Source organism: Procambarus clarkii, chromosome 92, assembly GCF_040958095.1.
Source record: "Procambarus clarkii isolate CNS0578487 chromosome 92, FALCON_Pclarkii_2.0, whole genome shotgun sequence".
NCBI lineage: Eukaryota > Metazoa > Arthropoda > Malacostraca > Decapoda > Cambaridae > Procambarus > Procambarus clarkii.
The window spans coordinates 3,601,541-3,617,742 of record NC_091241.1 but is presented as its reverse complement, the minus strand read 5'-3'; the positions used below and the strand labels follow the sequence as shown (position 1 = coordinate 3,617,742).

Genomic DNA, 16,202 nt, shown 5'->3' with positions numbered 1-16,202 from the left:
CAGGGACCCAGCTGGTGGTGGGCTCCAGGGACCCACCTGGTGGTGGGCTCCAGGGACCCAGCTGGTGGTGGGCTCCAGGGACGCACCTGGTGGTGGGCTCCAGGGACCCAGCTGGTGGTGGGCTCCAGGGACGCACCTGGTGGTGGGCTCCAGGGACCCAGCTGTAATGTTGTCATGGCGGGAAGACCTCCAGGACGCCCTTGGTACCTGCTCCTGATCTTCACCTTTCGTGTGTGTGTGATAAGTGCATTTCTGTTTATTATTCTTCGGTGAACGTTGACTTTGTTGTGGTGTGTGATGTGGTGGTAGTGTGTGGTGGTGGCGGCGTAGTGGCCCGGCCTGCTGTGTGGCGGTGACCTCCACGCCTGTCCGCCCGCCCCCCCCCTGCTCGAACCCTACCAAAGCTAGTTACTTCACTGACGTCACTGTTGCTTTGATGACGCTACTAGAGGATGCGCAGCAGGTACTGACTCGCTATTGGCTGGTGGCTGGGGGATTGTCTTGTCACACGCGTCGTGATTGGCTACACGTTCTACTGACCAACTAATGCTCTTTGTCAGTCTCTCGACTTTCTTTCTTCACTTTTCTTATTCGCATCTTCAGAGCGTGTTAGACATTGTTTCGGCTCTCAGAGGGTAAGTATCCCGCAAGGTCACAACTAGGTGAGTACACACACACACACACACACACACACACACACACACACACACACACACACACACACACACACACACACACACACAAGGATCTATAACGAGTCACTTACGAAGGGAGAGTTGCCCAGTTACTGGAACAAGACAAATATGGCGCCAATTGTCAAGAAAGGAGCAAGGGTTAAGAGACACTTAACTACAGACCTGTATCACTAACAAGCATCCCTTGTAAAGTTCTTGACACAATAATCAGGTTAAGTCTGCTTACACACACACACAGAACATTAGGCTTGTGAACAAACACCAACATGGGTTCAGAGAAGGGAAATCATGCCGAACAAACCTGGAATTCTATGATAAAGTAACAAGAATGAGGCAGGACAGAGAAGGCTGGGCAGACTGCATATTTCTGGACTGCCAAAAAGCCTTTGACACAGTACCACACAGGAGACTGTTATACAAACTTGAGAGGCGGGCTGGAGTAAGCGGAAAAGCCCCAGCTTGGGTTAAGAATTACTTAACAGACAGGAACCAGAGAGTAACAGTGAGGGGCGAGAAGTCAGTCTGGCGAACAGTAACGAGTGGAGTACCTCAAGGACCGGTGACGACACGCCACACAGATGAGGAAACATGACAGAGGAAGATCCACTAGGCCACATGCCCGCCGCTGGCAACATAGCCACACAGATGGTAGTCATGATGGCGACTCGAACACACGTGCTGGTAGAAGCTGCAGACGTCAATGCAAAGGAGATCGCCTCTGACGCTCCCAGAGCACGAACATAGGGAGCGTTGTGTGGGTAATGCAGGAGTAGTGTGGGAGCTGGTTCTTGGCTGCTGGTGAATAGAGGCGTACGACCAGGTCATCTTGTCGTACGGCGGGTGAGGTATGTGGTGTGTGTGGGCCGTGGGCCAGAGGCTCACAGTAGTAGTAGTAGTAGGCATTCATCCAGTCTCAGGAGACTATGGAGTCTGGAGGCTCACAACACCCTAATTACCTAGTCAAGCCTGTCAGAGTTGGAATTGTTGCTAATATTCTGCTGTGATTAGCGACTATCAACACAGTCTGGCAGAAGCCGGCCATTCAGAACTTTCCTCTGTAGATGTATGTCTCACTGGCCGACTTACACATGTGTTGACCAAGACATAGGTGGCCACATGTGCTACAGTTGTGGTGAGGCGGCCTCTCAGTTCTTCTTCTTCTGGTCCTCATCATTCCGACACGTGTTCTGAGAGACATGACGGGGGGGTGGGGGGGGGGGGGGTAAGAGTCCTCACTGTGAGACACGACTCTCACACTGATGAGAGCGGGGGGGGGGGTGGGGGTGGGGGGGGGTAAGAGTCCTCACTGTGAGACACGACTCTCACACTGATGAGAGCGGGGTGGGGGGGGGGGGGGGTGGGGGGGGGGTAAGAGTCCTCACTGTGAGACACGACACTCACACTGATGAGAGCGGGGGTGGGGGGGTGGGGGGGGGGGTAAGAGTCCTCACTGTGAGACACGACTCTCACACTGATGAGAGCGGGGGGGGGGTGGGGGGGGGGGGTAAGAGTCCTCACTGTGAGACACGACTCTCACACTGATGAGAGCTGGGCCACCTGTACACCTCACTCGCCGGTACAACAGTTATCTTGAGGTTATCTTGAGATGATTTAGGGGCTTAGCTTCCCCGCGGCCCGGTCCTCGACCAGGCCTCCTCTTAGTTACAAACCCCCAGGAAGCAGCCCGTGGCAGCTGTCTAACTCCCAGGTACCTATTTACTGCTAGGTGAACAGGCGCATCAAAGTGAAAGAAACTCTGCCCATTTCTTACCGCCTCCACCGGGGATCGAACCCGGAACCTCAGGACTACGAATCCCGAGCCCTGTCCACTCAGCTGTCAGGCCCCTTTTACGCTATTGGTTCATGATGTTATTGCCTTCGCAATGGCATATTTCCTTCTAAGTGACAGATGGTGTTGGATATTATAATGACCACCACCACCCTCCACCACCACTACCACCACTACTAACACTACAGCCATTACCACCACCACCACCACCACCACCACTACCACCACCACTACCACCACCACCTCTGGTCCCCTTGACCCATCAAGACAATCCGACCTTCACCCCCCCCCCCCCCCCCCTGGTGAATAATGCATGTGCAAGTAGCGCAACATTTCTCCCTCCATTGTTGCAAGGTGCAAGTATCATGGGGTGTTTCAAGGTGTTCAGCATGACACCAGCATTAAGAACTCCTCAACCCCACTTAAAACCTGCCTCAGTATTCCTCGACATATTAACACGTCCGCTTTCGAAACCTGTACATCTTTTCTGAATTATGTCAAGTTCGTTTACATGTGGGAGCGGAGCGTCCCATCTTGGAGTAATGGTTCTAACATCGAGTGTTCTAAGGTGAGGAGGGTGCTCCACACCATGGTGGCTTGGTGCTCTAGTCTGGGGGACAGATTCACGAAGCAGTTACGCAAGCACTTACGAATCTGTGCATCTTTTCTCATTCTTTGGCGGCTTTGTTTACAATAATTAAACAGCTAATGAGCTCTGAAGCACCAGGAAGCTGTTTATAACAATAACAAAAGTTAACTGGGAAGTTTTCATGCTTGCAAACTGTTTAATAAATGTAACCAAAGCCGCCAAAGATTAAGGAAAGATGTAGACGTTCGTACGTACTTGCGTAACTGCTTCGTGAATCTGGCCCCCTAATGTATAGTGACTGTATGTTCAGGAGTTCATGGAGCTCCTGGATTATTTGATAATATGGTGGAGGGTGTTTTGCTGCTCTCCTGAGTGTTTTGCTCTACTTTAGACTTTCTTGTGTTAATGTTCTTTAAGGTAAGTATAGTGGTAGTGGAGGGTAGAGCTCTGCTCCAGCACCTTCCACAGCGTTAAGGCCAGACTCAACCAAGACTTCCCAGGTGCCGGTACAGGTCGGGTCAGTAAGGGAGGCATGAAGGGCTTCACCTCCAGAGCCCGTACCCAGCGAGGGACACACGTCCACAGCCTCAGAGAACCGGTAGTGTGTGTGCCCAGGCAGCTGGGTATGGGGCGAGCACAGGGGTACATGACCCAGTCACAGGAGTCGCACAGGCGGAGGGACGGTGGCGGGCATGAGACAGTGGGAGGGGGTATACTGAGCTACGACGATGGGACAGTGTTGAGGGAGCATTTTCTGTTTGAGTTGTCCGGCTTACTCGGAAAGGTTAGGAGAGGAAACTTTCAATTAATGCTTTGAAACTTTATGAGAATTTCCTGCCCACCTAACCTATCAGAGGACCCTTAACTTACTGTTGTTGAAAAAAAAATCCAAAATTTATATTAATTTTTTTAAATTTTCAAATTACGTCCATATTCGGCCATACGGGCAAACGGCCAAAAGCGACGTTCTTTTTTAAGAGGACAGGTTGCGGGAGAAGGGGGAGGGGGTGTGGGCCATGATCCACCAACCTGTCCTCTTAAAAATAACGTCGCTTTTGGCCGTTTGCCCGTATGGCCGAATATGGACGTAATTTGAAAATTAAAAAAAATTAATATAAATTTTGGATTTTTTTTTCAACAACAGTAAGTTAAGGGTCCTCTGGTAGGTTAGGTGGGCAGGAAATTCTCATAAAGTTTCAAAACGTTATAAAAAACGTTAATTGAAAGTTTCCTCTCCTAACGTTTCCGAGTAAGCCGGACGACTCAAACAGAAAACGGGACAGTACGTCACTGTCGTGAGCCGATTTGATTTCAAATTACGTCCACTTTTGGCCATAGCGCGCATGCATGCGAAAACCGACGTTATTTTTAAGAGGACGGGTTGGACGGTGGACCAGCGGACACACTGGACACTATTACCCTCATATGTGTGTATCATCTCATGGAACGGTAAGTTGTTGAGTCGAGAGTGTTGGACGCTGCCTAAACCATCACTTCATAAGAATTCATCAAAGATTTTTAAGCTTGTAACCCCTTGGTTGTTTGTGACCTTGGTGGTGACGGTGAGGGTGGTGATGGTGATGGTGGTGATAGTGATGATGGTGTCAGGGATAGTGGTGGGAGTGAGGGCCAATATAGTGCCACCCCCCCCCCCCGAACCACACCAGGGAGCCAGCTGTGGCTGCCTGTGGACCCGGTAATGACCACCTGTGATGGTTGGCTCGTTAGTGTGGGTATAGTGATCTCTCCCAGTGCTGGGAGTTGAGGAGGGGGGGGGGCAGCTGATAGTACTCCCCCCCCCCGCCTAAACCCATTTTAGCAACTACACCCCCGCCCCCCCACCCCCCCTCTCGCAACATTGCACCTCCCCCCTGCACCGTCCTAGCAACTCCCTCCCCACATTCCCCTAGCAACACTTGACCCTCCCCCCCTCCCCCTCCCCCTCCCCCTCCCCCTCCCCCTCCCCCTCCCCCTCCCCCCTCCCCCCCCCCCTCCCCCTCCCCCTCCCACTACACTTCACCAACTCCCCCCCCCTAGCAACTCCCCCCAGCACCGTGTCCCTAATCCTGCTATGATTGGTCCCTGGCTGGGTAAACAAGGTCAGGCATTAACTATCCGTTTTAGTCATCATTTTCATCATTATTATTGATAATAATTAATATTATTATGACGTTGGAAAGGCGGGGCTTAAGAGCAGATGCTCGACCCTGTAAGCACAACTAGGTCAGCACACACACAGCCCATGGACCCAGGTACGAAATTTGATCAAATGTTTCTGCTTCGTCCGCGAGGTTCATCTGTACTGAAGCACAAGTCACCTAGTTGTGCTTGCGGGGGTTGAGCTCTGGCTCTTTGGTCCCGCCTCTCAACTGTCAATCAACTGGTGTACAGGTTCCTGAGCCTACTGGGCTCTATCATATCTACATTTGAAACTGTGTATGGAGTCAGCCTCCACCACATCACTGCCTAATGCATTCCATCTGTTAACTATTCTGACACTGAAAAGGTTCTTTCTAACGTCCCTGTGGCTCATGTGGGTACTCAGTTTCCACCTGTGTCCCCTTGTTCGCGTACCACCCGAGTTAAACAGTTTATCTTTATCTACCCTGTTAATTCCTCTGAGAATTTTGTAGGTAGTGATCATGTCTCCCCTCACTCTTCTCGCTTCCAGTGTCGTAAGGTGCATCTCTCGCAGCCTTTCCTCGTAACTCATGCCTCTTAGCTCCGGGATTAGTCTAGTGGCATACCTCTGAACTTTTTCTAGCTTCGTCTTGTGCTTGACAAGGTACGGGCTCCATGCTGCGGCCGCATACTCCAGGATTGGTCTTACATATGTGGTATACAAGATTCTGAATGATTCCTTACACAGGTTCCTAAACACACACACACACACACACCAGTGTGTGTGTGTGTGTGTGTGTGAGTGCGTACTCACCTAGTTGTACTCACCTAGTTGTGCTTGCGGGGGTTGAGCTCTGGCTCTTTGGTCCCGCCTCTCAACTGTCAATCAACTGGTGTACAGGTTCCTGAGCCTACTGGGCTCTATCATATCTACACTTGAAGCTGTGTATGGAGTCAGCCTCCAAAATAGCCGAGTAACACGGATTATTTTTATGTAAATGTAAAACGTAATTTTCCTAGAGAAGATTTGCAACAAAACTGTTAGTAAACGCTGAGGAGCATCTATCAGATGAATCCTAAGGCTCCTTTGCCTTATCTGATTCATCATGTTCCCTTTCCTATTTTTCCTCTCTATTCCTCTATCCCTTCCTCTCTCAACTTACTTGGGAGCTAATAGAACAACCAAGAAGTCTTAGAGCCTGATATACAAATGCTGATGGCATGCTCAACAAATTGAATGAGTGAAATGAGCGGACCTGTGAGTCAGACCTTGATGCTGTAGCAGTGGCAGAGACAAAACTTACCGATATTATAATTGGTGCCGCATTTCTCATAAGCTTTAACTTCATTGGAAAATACCCAAAATAGTGGAATATAGGAGGTGTAGTACTGATGGTTTAATGACCTGTGGGGGGGGGTGTAACACTGTAAAAGTGTTTGGGTTAGTTTATTTAAAATATATATAGAGTACAGGAGTCACAGACAAGGATATTTTCCCCCACCCCCCGTTACAATGTTGGCAGCGGTGTTGAACAATGTTGTAGGTAGTTGGTGTTCTTTTGAACATTGTTCAGTCCCACGTGTCTTTTGCCGCTCAGGCGCTATCAGGGAGATCTTGACAGGTGTTTTACTTTCGCGATTTAGCGAGTTTTTTCAGGCTAGGAGATGGTGATTCTCTGGTGTTGTGTTTAGTGATTTTGTGAGTTTTGTGGTATTCAGGGAATGTTCACCAGAACTTGCGTGTGTAGTGATTTATGTTAGTAATAAGATTTGGCGATTTGGGAACTTAGCGGTGTTGGTAGTGCAGGTCAGCTGAGTGTGACAGGTGACCTCGCATGTCCCACGGGGACACCCAGCCACCGCTGGTCTCCAGGTCAGTGGGGAGTGGCAGGTGTAGTTCTTAAATAGATTTTAAGTAGTTTTAGTGGTTCTGCTCAGATTATTGCGATCGACTGTTTTACTCCATTTGAACGCAATAACCCGAGGTGTACTGGTCTTGTACAGCATGCTAGGGGGAGCCTTAGTATGTCAGTAGACTTCACGTTGGGGACGCTCGACGTTAGATAGTCTGGTCACAGGGGTGACAACAGTTTTGAGTTGTTGACCGGCGGAGAAGCTAGGGAGACACTCTGGGTCACGTAGGTGGCTGTAGGTTAAGGGTGGGAGTAATGGTTAATTATGTACTTAAGATTAGGAACGGTACAGTTAAGTTTAGGCTAGTGTTTTGTCTATTAGTGTTGATTTTTTTTTGTGACAAGTTAAAAGTAGTGATGACCTTATTCTCTCTTCTCTAACTTTACTCTGTTACTGTTTTATGTTCCACCAAGTCAATATCATTCAGAGTTAATTGAATTATTAAAAATTGAAGTGTAGTTGTTGCCAGGAGGAGAGCGGTATGATAGGACTGTGTAACCCTATACAAACGACAGGGTCACACAAACATCTTGGGGACACGTATTGTCGCCTTTCTGTTCATTTCACAGGTGGGAGCCAGAAGAGAGGAGAGACGCACATACAGAAGAGGGAGACGGCTGCCTTATACCACACTCACGGCTGTTCCTCACCACCACGACGACCAGCCCCTACCTGGATGTCAGGGCCACCACCACCACCACCACCCCAGGGGACCCCAAGATGCAGCCCTCTCGGTCGGTCAACATTGGTCTACCCAGTGGACCCCAAGACGGACGGACCCCCAGTGGACCCCAGGTCGTTCTGCAGACGACCCCAGACGACCCAGTAATGATGGAAGAGGAGCAACAACGACTCCAGTCTGTCCCACCAACATCGGTCTACCCAGGATGGACCCCAGGACGGACAGACCCCCAATGGACCCCAGGTCGCTTGTCAAAGACCCATGGGAGGAGGAAGAGAGAAGAAAGAAGAAAGAAGAAAGAAGAGAGAAGAAAGAAGAGAGAAGAAAGAAGAGAGAAGAAAGAAGAAGATAAGCCAAGCTGAGACACGATACCTAGTGTCCCTTGCTGGTGTCAGCATTATTGCATGGAGCGTAATTGCAAGACAGGATCGTTTGCCTTGACTGGCCGCCCCTCCTACAAGCATGTTGCTCTGTTGAGTGATTCTTCCTGTGTCATGCGGACTTGATGTGGCTGTCAGAAGTAGCTCTCTGAAGGAGGCGTGCTGGAGCAACAGGGAGGAAGAAGAGTAGGATGGGATTTCTACTGTTGGCAACTATATGAAGGTCTCGAAACTTGTAGTCCCTATAGCTGTGAAGAACCCCAATATACGTCTCTCATGGTGACTGACGTAGGGCCAATTACAGATCAGCTGGGACAACCGAATTCCACGGTCCTGTGCTCAGTTCAAGTAGTAACGGCTTTCGGGTTGACCAAGTGTTGTTGTGCGTTAACGACGGAGAAGCGACGGAGGCAGTTGTGTTGAAGAAATGTGGTACAGGATTATCTACAAGACCAAGCAGTGACGTCGCCCAGCCAGAGACAATGGACGTCTGTCTACATATTTCATTTTTTAGAGTAGGATGATGTATATTTGTTTAGCTAGGATGTATTTTTTTTTTCGTTAATAAAGTTGTTGCACACAGCTAGCTTGCTTTAGCAGTGTTGCAAAAACTTTATTTCGGGGAGAAGGGGAGATGTAACACTGTAAAAGTGTTTGGGTTAGTTTATTTAAAATATATATAGAGTACAGGAGTCACAGACAAGGATCTGAGAGGCGCCAGTTGTCTGCCTGAGATCTCACACCTCAAAGCGTTAATGACCTCAAGTGACCTGAGGTCAGATCATGAGAATTTCACCTTGCTTCCGCTAAGCTCTTAATTGTAGTCTGGTAGCCTTCAAACAAACCGACGTTTAAGGAGTGGCGTGGTAGTGCCGGAGGCTATCTATTTGTGGGCGGAGTTAGCTACTAGGTTCCCCAATATAAACTCGGAGAGCTATCCAGCAAGGTGCATTAAGAGACAGAACAGCAGACGAGAGCAGAGACCTGCTCCCTACCAGGGAGGCTGTCGGCCGGCAGGGGCGAGACAGTCTCTGTCAAGCTACAGACCCCCCCCCTCTCTATTCAACTTAGACTCCGTCCTCGGTGAGTGAACATTAAGGTGACTTGGTCGTGTTTACATATGTTGTGTGATCAGGGGCAGTCAAGTTGTAGGGTTCTCGAATTCTTGGATGATGACTCACTTTGCATATTAAACTGGAACATTTTAATTGAATTGCTTAAGTTATGATACTTATCATGGAAAATATAATTATGAATTTATTATTTAAATTGTGTTTAACTTTGTTCCCTAGAGCTTTGAGTTGAGGTGAGAAAGCCTCTGTGGTAACTGGTTTCATGGTTTAGAGTGAGTACATGATAAAGATGGGACCATACTAATAATGATCTCTTGATAACATCTTTGGTGAATATTGGGATACAGACAAGTTCCATTCCTTGTCTTGTATGTAATGATCATGAATGGATGGTGGCAGCATTTCGTCTTCTACTATCTACTCTTCTACTTCTACTATCTACTCTTCTACTTCTACCAATCTACACCTCTCCCTCCACCCCCCTCTCTAAACTCTCACTTTCAACTAATGACCCTCCTCGCTCCTCCCACCTCTCTCCCTCTCACCCCCAAGCCCTCACTAATTACTTCACTATTCATTTCTTTCCTTTCGTTTTCTCGTATACGTTTGTGGCAATGATTCTGTATTCTAGAGTTCTCTCTAGAGTTCCGGGTAACTGATCCAGTTACGGCGCCTTGTAGTCTTAGCACCTAGGTAGTCGAATACCTAGGTTTTACAAGGTGTTGAACGAGAGAGGCTGCCTTAGGAACTCTGGGAGTGCTCTAGAATAGTTAGCTAACTGGGGACGGGATAACGGACTAGAGAGAGCTGTTTCCCCCGGCCTCGTTAGTTAACTGGGGGGGTGGAATAATGGACAAGATAGAGCTATTTCCCCCACCCCCCGTTACAGGGGGATGTACCCCCGGGACGCATCTGATGAAGCAGAGTTATTATACGGGAGTGACAGTTTGAGGAAGTTACTCTCACTGACACAGTTACACAAACACACTCTCACAGAAATGGTAAGAGCCAATAGAGGCAAGTTAGTTGTAGCGGGTGTGTACAGCTCATGAGTAATAATATGTGGCTGACTCTGTCTGTGTGGCTGCTTGACTTTAACCCAAGTAAACTGTAAGGTGATGAGGAGGTTTAGGAGGGGGAGGAGGACTCGGGGATCTGACTCATTATTTGAGTAGTTTAGGTATTATTATTATTATTATTATTATTATTATTATTATTATTATTATTATTATTATTATTATTATTAATGTGATTATTGAGCCGTTTATTGTTTTCATATTATCATAAGTTATTATTATGACCAATTATCAAGAGCGATGTTTTAACATGTTGCGGGCGTAATACTGAGACCTTGACGGAGGCCTTACGGACCCCAGCACCGTCCTGGTGGAGGTGGGGGTGGGCGCGTGGGACGGGCGGCGGATACCAAGTGAAGGAAGGATGGAGGTGTGTGGAGGAAGGTTAAGAGATGACGGTGTGTGAAGGTGGAGGAGACTGTGGAGTAACAGGGCCCCCGTGTGTGTGTGTGTGTGTGTGTGTGTGTGTGTGTGTGTGTGTGTGTGTGTGTGTGTGTGGGAGACCCCCGAGGTGACGGGGGGCCGTAGTGACCAGGCAGATGGTACCAGGCAGGTGGTATGGTGTACGTGAGGCTGGACACGTCAGTAGTAAGGGACCTCCATATCCCCCCCACTCCTGCACCATCATACCCCCTCCCCCCACCTATCCCCCACCTCCCTATCCTTGCCGGCAGTTGTTTTTCGGTTGTGACGAATTCACCAAGAGAGAGACACAGTACCGCGCTGCTGTCACCCTAACTTGTGCCGCTTCCTTGATGGTGTTGGTGTTGCCAGCAGGGGCGGCACAGGCGAGCATGGCTTCACCAGACACTTCATCAGGCCTAATTTACCTGCAAGGATAGGGTGGTATGGTGCTGAATCACTTGCTGTATCGGGGTATCGAGCACCGACCCCTGCTACAAGCTAGGAGGTGTGGGGGGGGGGTTGTCTGTATCGGCACATTCCAAGTGTCACAACAGATCTAAACTACTCAACTTGGGCTGGTCGGTAGGGCGACGACCTCGTTTCTTGCAAGGTCTGGATTCGATGTCGAATATTGCAAGTGACTGGACACCCAATAGTTCCTTCACTCCAAATCAAATTCAAATATTTATTCAGGTAAAAGTACATATATAGAAGGTTAGTTACAAACATAAAGTTAGATGTATAGATAGAGCTAGTACATATACAATACCTAAAGTCACTAGTACGCATAGCGTTTCGGGCAAGATCTTTCTCCGGATAAAGCAAGAGCCTTACCTTAAGGTAACGTTTAAGGTAAGAACCTTACCTTGCGATGATTTTGGGGCTCAACGTCCCCGTGGCCCGGTCCTCGACCAGGCCTCCTCGCCAAGAAGGTACCTCCCCTACCTTAAACGACGCTGCGCGTGAGTGTGGGAAAGTGCCTGAGAGTGCGCATGTCATCCCTCGTAGCCACACTGAAGCTATTCCCGGCCTGGGCCACATATATTTATCGTCTTAGAGACAATACTTCACAGCAAAATGGTACAGTTCCCCCGCACCAGAGGACACGACACGCCCGCGCCACACCTCACTCCCTCAACGCTCCCAAGTTGACATTGTCAACCAATATTATCAACTATAATCAACACCAACAAATTAATTTTTAATTACTTGTGGGTATATTATGGTACACTCGACCTACCTTACCTCCTAAACATCAAAATATGTCTTACTATTTTCAAACAATATTGGTTATTGACCAACTTGTTTAACTGCTGATATCCACAATGTATAAAATTGAAGAAAATTGTTATCTTCTCTTTATTTAGTTAAAATTACTTCTGTTGTTCTGTTTCTGCTGTTCCATCCATCATGTAATTATTATCATTATTTTTTCCCTGTTTTAATTCAGTTTATGCTTTAATCTCAATTAGTTTTACGTGTTTTTTTCAAGATGTTTTCCCACATCTTGCCCTAAACGCTGTGGGTATTAGTGGCTTCAGGCCTAGTGTGTACTGGCGCTCTCTAGATGCCCAACATTGTGTTGTAACTCACCGTGTGTCTCTCTACTTTTACCTGAATAAACATTTATTTATTTATTTATAATTATTATTATTATTAGGTAAGTGTGCAAATCTTGCGGGTATTATAAAGACCAAATGGTCTTTAGAGTGAGTGGCCAAAAAGACCAAAGTGGCTCTAAAGACCAAATGGTCTTTAGAGTGAGTGGCAGAGAGTGGCCTCTACAAATATATGGGTTGTGTGTGTGGCCACCACGCGCGCGCGCGTGTGTGTGTGTGTGTATGTGTGTACGGGGACACCAGGCGCATGTGTACGGGTCCAGTTCCGGACTCCACCGTGTACCCGTGCAGCTGTAACCTCCAGCACGGGTGTGGGACACACAACAAACTTACCAAAGCCATCTAACAGGTTCCTCTTAGACTGGAGCTTCATTTGTTTAAACATCTGTTCCCTTTTCTCGCGTGGGATGTGGGACCTCACACCGGTGGGGGTCCCAGATCCAGCGGCCGCTGAGGTAAAGACCTCCCTGGCAGGTGTATAGTCACCCAAGGCCAAGGAAAATATGCAGGACTAAGAGAGTCTCCGAAACGGTGCATGATGGCGGCCGTGTCCCTCTACCCTGGACGGGGGCCCGGCCGCCACACCCTCAGCCTCTGGACGGTGATTGGTCCGCCGGCTCCCACACCCGCTTTTCCCCGCCTGACGTCACACACGTTCCCGCGCTCCTTGCCCGTAGTCTCTCAGATTCTAGTTTCTTTTGTTTATTGCGGCCCTCATACTGAGCCTGCGAGCTGTGGCGGGAAGCTTATACTCAAAGAATGCATTCATGATCTGGGTTTTAATGTTAACAAATCTAGAGTCAACTAGTTTACAAAGAGTTTTCCTATTCAAATGATAGCAGCACCGCTCTTTGGGTCCACCGGGTAGAATAACCTCTTCTTGTCCACGCGCCGTTCAGCACTACGCATTAACAAACTTAACCAATGGTGCTTGCAAGGTGTTTGGATTTACGCTAATTCACTGAATTGATCAAAGTTGGTGCATTTTGGCCTAGATTTACACATGTAAATTGCCTAGCTTAGAGATTGACTTTAACTTTAGAGATTTAGAGATTTAACAGTCTCCGTGGTGTAGTGGTAAGACACTCGCCTGGCGTTCCGCGAGCGCTATGTCATGGGTTCGTATCCTGGCCGGGGAGGATTTACTGGGCGCAATTCCTTAACTGTAGCCTCTGTTTAACGCAACAGTAAAATGTGTACTTGGTTGTAACAACGATTCTTCGCGGCGGGGATCGTATTCCAGGGACCTGCCCGAAACGCTACGCGTACTAGTGGCTGTACAAGAATGTAACAACTCTTGTATATATCTCAAAAAAAAAAAAAAAAAAAATTGTTGTGGTTCTGTGGTTCTTGAGCCCATTATACTAGGAAACTGTTGATATATATATGAACTACCACTCACAGGATGAGTATGGGGTCTACTACCTCTCACGTGATGAGTATTGGGTCTGCTACCTCTCACAGGATGAGTATGGGGTCTACTACCTCTCACGTGATGAGTATTGGGTCCACTACCTCTCACAGGATGAGTATGGGGTCCACTACCTCTCACAGGATGAGTATGGGGTCCACTATCTCTCACAGGATGAGTATGGGGTCCACTACCTCTCACAGGATGAGTATGGGGTCCACTACCTCTCACAAGATGAGTATGGGGTCCACTACCTCTCGTAGGATGAGTATGGGGTCCACTACCTCTCACAGGATGAATATGGGGTCCACTACCTCTCACGTGATGAGTATTGGGTCCACTACCTCTCACAGGATGAGTATGGGGTCCACTACCTCCCACAGGATGAGTATTGGGTCCACTACCTCCCACAGGATGAGTATGGGGTCCACTACCTCCCACATGATGAGTATGGGGCCCACTACCTCCCACAGGATGAGTATGGGGTCCACTACCTCTCACAGGATGAGTATGGGGTCCACTACCTCTCGCAGGATGAGTATAGGGTCCTCTACCTCTCACTGGATGAGTATGGGGTCCACTACCTCCCACAGGATGAGTATGGGGTCCACTACCTCTCACAGGATGAGTATGGGGTCCACTACCTCTCGCAGGATGAGTATGGGGTCCACTACCTCTCACAGGATGAGTATGGGGTCCACTACCTCCCACAGGATGAGTATGGGGTCCACTACCTCTCGCAGGATGAGTATAGGGTCCTCTACCTCTCACTGGATGAGTATGGGGTCCACTACCTCTCTCAGGATGAGTATGGGGTCCACTACCTCTCTCAGGATGACTATGGGGTCCACTACCTCCCACAGGATGAGTATGGGGTCCACTACCTCTCACTGGATGAGTATGGGGTCCACTACCTCCCACAGGATGAGTATGGGGTCCACTACCTCTCTCAGGATGAGTATGGGGTCCACTACCTCCCACAGGATGAGTATGGGGTCCACTACCTCTCACTGGATGAGTATGGGGTCCACTACCTCTCTCAGGATGAGTATGGGGTCCACTACCTCTCACAGGATGAGTATGGGGTCCACTACCTCTCTCAGGATGAGTATGGGGTCCACTACCTCTCACAGGATGAGTATGGGGTCCACTACCTCTCTCAGGATGAGTATGGGGTCCACTACCTCTCACAGGATGAGTATGGGGTCCACTACCTCTCACGTGATGAGTATGGGGTCCACTACCTCTCACAGGATGAGTATGGGGTCCACTACCTCTCACGTGATGAGTATGGGGTCCACTACCTCTCACAGGATGAGTATGGGGTCCACTACCTCTGGCCAAGATGTTGTTCTATAATAATGTCTTACAATACCCATTTGGCAAGGTATCTGAGACTCAGCCATCTGGCAAACTAACCTCCTTTACATTATGACTTAACAACACGAGATAATATTAGTTCTCCAGGAATGTTCGAAATTAACCAAAGCAGAAAGTATTGTAATTGTGTTATAATTGAGGCTATTAGCCCCGTCTAAAGCCTAATGCGTGACCTCAGCTTGGCTTGTCTGTGGCTGTTGATAAGCCTTTATTTTTGATGGAATTATATTATAAACATTTTCATCTGGAGGTGACACGTAAGGTACTAAAAAGAAGCAGTTGACCAAAAGGGTAGTTTTGAGTGTATGTAGAAATGACCTTCACTTGTGGCACAGTAAAACACCACATGTGTGTGTGTGTGGGAGAGAGAGAGAGAGAGAGAGAGAGAGAGAGAGAGAGAGAGAGAGAGAGAGAGAGAGAGAGAGAGAGAGAGAGAGAGAGAGAGAGAGAGAGAGACAGAGAGAGAGAGAGAGAGAGAGAGAGAGAGAGAGAGAGAGAGAGAGAGAGAGAGAGAGAGAGAGAGAGAGAGAGAGAGGAGAGAGAGAGAGAGAGAGAGAGAGAGAGAGGGCCTATACGAGTACTCACTACATTATTGACTGAAGTCAACTGCACGGTCAAGATCGGTCAGAATTTTGTTGCAAAAGGCGAACAAGAGAAGTTTGTTGCAATGACCTCAACCTTAAAACTTTGCTTTAAAATTTACAGTGTAAATGACTCAAGCGGAAGATCATAACACTAATCCTCAATTCTGGCAACTCATATCCTGGGGGTCCTGAATCCTCAATTCATATATATATATATATATATATATATATATATATATATATATATATATATATATATATATATATATATATATATATATATATATATATATATATATGCGAACAAGCCTGAATGGTCCCCAGGACAATATGCAACTGAAAACTCACACCCCAGAAGTGACTCGAACCCATACTCCCAGAAGCAACGCAACTGGTATGTACAAGACGCCTTAATCCACTTGACCATCACGACCGGACAAAATGAGGTGATAGCCGAGGCTATTTGAACCACCCCACCGCCGGC

At 48.1% G+C, this 16,202-nt stretch overlaps 1 protein-coding gene across 2 annotated transcripts in view; it reads left to right on the top strand.

The window, feature by feature from the left end:
* Positions 1–16,202, top strand: part of Alg3 (Alg3, alpha-1,3- mannosyltransferase) — a 140,719-nt gene that overhangs the window by 77,064 nt on the left and 47,453 nt on the right. Inside the window, exon 1 of one of the 2 annotated variants that reach the window (XM_069319147.1) lies at positions 6,714–9,253. The exons of the other annotated variant lie outside the window; for it this stretch is intronic. The gene's annotated coding sequence lies outside the window, so the exon portion shown is untranslated. Of the gene's footprint in view, positions 1–6,713; positions 9,254–16,202 lie in introns of those variants that run through there. 2 annotated transcript variants of the gene reach the window in all.